We start from the raw sequence: 3,396 nt of genomic DNA, 5'->3' as shown, positions 1-3,396 counted from the left end.
ACTGAGGATATATATTTTTTTAATTTGAAGATTTTTACAAACTCATACTTAGCACCACATTTTCTCAGATACTACAATCTGATCCCATCTGTTTTGCCTCTCATCTGTGCTATGGATGAATTACCCATGCTTCTATCAAAGACTCCAATATCCTCTCACATACTCAAAGACACCATTCTGACAATTCTCCAGTCTTTTGCCTATATCAATTTTTCATTCTCTACAGGATTATTATTATCAATGTATTATCACACTATAATTTACCCCATCTTAAAAACTCTGACTTGACCCTACTTTCTCCTCCACCTGACTGCTCATTTTCTCTGTCTTTACAGAAAAACATCTTGGAAAAATTGTCTACACTCATTGCTCTATTTTCACTTATCTAATTCTCCCTTAAACTCATGCAAATTTAGTCTTTATTGCTAATAGGTCACTTTGTGCACTTGTTACCACTGCTCTTGTCAAGTTGTTGATGACCTATTTTTTGATAATCTCAATGGTCAGCAATTAGTATCTTTTAATATGCAATATTAATTATCTTATTTATGGTCTGCCTTGCCTACCAAAATGTAAATTCCATGAGGGAAGAATACTGGTCTGTTATGTTCACTGACTTAGAAGAATACTTGTCATCATCTTTCAGTTAATATTTGTTAAAATGATTAGATACAGTACCTTCTTTTATATCTCTGTGGATATTAATTATAAATTTTGGAAGTTTTATTCTTATCCCTGCCTTGTTTCATTTTTTCTTAAGCTGTTTATGTTTTTTAAAATTAATTAATTAATTAATCAATTTTTGGCTGCATTGGGTCTTCGTTGTTGCACATGGGCTTTCTCTAGTTGTGGAGAACGGGATCTTCTCTTGGTGAGGAGCAAGGACTCTAGGTGTGTGGGCCTCAGTAGATGTGACACATGGGCTCAGTAGTTGTGGCTCGTGGGATCTAGAATGCAGGCTCAGTAGTTGTGGTGCATGGGCTTAGTTGCTCCACAGCATGTGGGATCTTCCCAGACTAGGGTTCGAACCTGTGTCCCTTGCTATGGCAGATGGATTCTTAACCACTGCACCACCAGGGAAGCCCAAAGCTGTTTACCTATTATTATACTAATTGTTATTAATTAATTAATTAATTTGTTTATCATCCATTTGTTTCATGCCTTTCATGTGGAATATTTTTTTTCAAAAGTTTCATGATCCCTGATTCTCAATTGGATACAATTAAGTGGCAAATTACTAAAAATCTTACTGGCTTGGAAATGTCCAAATGTTACCAAGTAGCTCTATTTAGACCATTCCTCCCACAGCAAAATCATAGAGAAACTGGAGGGACGTTTACATTTGACAGAAAAGGAAGGCTTTGAGTGAAGAAGTTCTCACATTCTTACTGTTGTTTTTCTCTTTTTTTTCCTGGTTGAGCTCTGATCTATGCATGCATAAAAAGGACTCCAAGCAGCACAGAAAAGGTTAAAATAGGTAAATAGAGACCAAGTTTGTAATATGAGTCCATCTAAGTTAATTGCATTCTAAAAGAAAACAAAACAAAAATCAACATTACTCAGAGGAATAGAAAAGAATCCAGAGCTTCTTCAACACAGCACTCACCATGTCCAGGACATAATCACAAATTACTAGATTTATTAAGAGATAATAAATACAACCAATCTTCCAAAGAAAAGGTAATCAATAAAGACCAACCATTAGATGGCAAATCTAAGAGAAAACACTTTAAAGAAGCTATTATTACTGCATTCAATGTTATAAAGCAAAGCATACTTAAAATCAAGGAACAAATATTAAATCTCTATAGAAACTATAAAGAAGATTCAATTTGAAATTCCACAGTTGAAAAGTAAATGAAATTTAAAAAAAATACCTGGATAGGCTTAACAGAAGAAATATAAATTAAATTATCTAATTTGAAGAACACAGAAAAATGTATTGACCCCATAAATGAATAGAGCATAAAGTATCTGGTAATATCAAAATTTCTAATACAAAAGGATTTGAAGCCCCAGAATCAGAGGAGGGACAAAAGGAACAGAAAAACTATTTGAAAAAACAATTGCCAAAAATTTCCCAAATTTAGTAAAGGTCATAGATTTACAGATTCAAAAGGTCACTGGCTCTAAAGCATAATAAAGACAAAGTAAATTACATGTTAGTCAAAGAAAGACATTTAAAGAAAATGACAAAATCTTGAAAGCAGAGGAAAAGCATACATTAGAACAGGGGACAACAATTTCAAAGCCATGTATTTCTTGTCAGAATCAATGGAGGTCAAGGTAGTGGAACTGATCTTGATGGTGGAACATCTTGAGGGCTAAAAGAAAAAAAAAAGTCTATATTTGAAGATAATATCCTTTAACTGTAAAAGCATAATAAGGCATATTTAAATAAACAAACCTAAGAAAATGAATTGCCAGCAGACTTGCATTAAAAGGGAATTCTTGGGCTTCCCTGGTGGCGCAGTGGTTGAGAGTCTGCCTGCCGATGCAGGGGACATGGGTTCGTGCCCCGATCCGGGAGGAACCCACATGTCGCGGAGCGGCTGGGCCCGTGAGCCATGGCTGCGGAGCCTGTGCTGCGCAACAGGAGAGGCAGCAACAGTGAGAAGCCTGCGTACCACAAAAAAAAAAAAAAAAGGGAATTCTTTTATCTAAAGGAATATGATTCCAGATGGAAGTACATACTTTCAGAAAGGAATGAAGTGCTCTAGAAATTATAATTATGGATATAAAATTATATTTATGAATTTAAAATTATATTTATACTTATAAATATAAAATATTTTTCTTAATTAAAAATACATATGACTGTTTAAATAAAGTATATAACTTATATTAAGCAGTTTAAAACATAAGTAGACATAAATGAAAACTATAGTATAAATTATGTGGGGAGTGGTAAATGGAACTGTTTGTGAAATTCTTGCAATTTTCATTAAGCAATGCAATATCAACTCAAGTAGACTGTGAAAAGTTGTATGTTGTAACCCTAGAGCAAAAACAAAAGAAAAAATAATGCAAAATGTTTTAACAAAAAAGCCAATGGATAAATTATAATGAAATTCTTTGTTTTTTTTTAAAAAGTTTTCTGGTGGGAACCGGAAAAACTGCTAGACAAATTCTACAAGAGCTGTAACACTTATAATGAAATTCTTTAAAAAAAAAAGTTATTTTTCTTAAAAGAAGACAGGAAATTAGGAAAAAGTACAGAAGGAAAAACAGGCAACAAATAATAAACATAAATTCAATTATATCACTAATTCCATTAAATGTAAATAGAATAAAAGACAGGTATTGACAGAATAAATAAAAATCTAATGGAAAGCTCAGTTTATATGGGCTGGACTCCTTGATTTGTGGGATTCATTACAAAGTGAAATGGCTGTA

The 3,396-nt window shown here is 33.1% G+C and overlaps 1 non-coding gene across 1 annotated transcript; it reads right to left on the bottom strand.

The window, feature by feature from the left end:
* Positions 1-3,089: 3,089 nt before the first annotated feature.
* On the bottom strand, positions 3,090-3,150 carry LOC132484750 (U7 small nuclear RNA). The gene has a single exon (XR_009531303.1). It is a non-coding gene; the product is annotated as a U7 small nuclear RNA (small nuclear RNA).
* Positions 3,151-3,396: the final 246 nt, after the last annotated feature.

This window comes from Mesoplodon densirostris, chromosome 2, assembly GCF_025265405.1.
Source record: "Mesoplodon densirostris isolate mMesDen1 chromosome 2, mMesDen1 primary haplotype, whole genome shotgun sequence".
Classification (NCBI taxonomy): Eukaryota; Metazoa; Chordata; class Mammalia; order Artiodactyla; family Ziphiidae; genus Mesoplodon; species Mesoplodon densirostris.
Note: the sequence above shows the minus strand (reverse complement) of the source record. Positions and strands in the feature narration are given on the sequence as shown.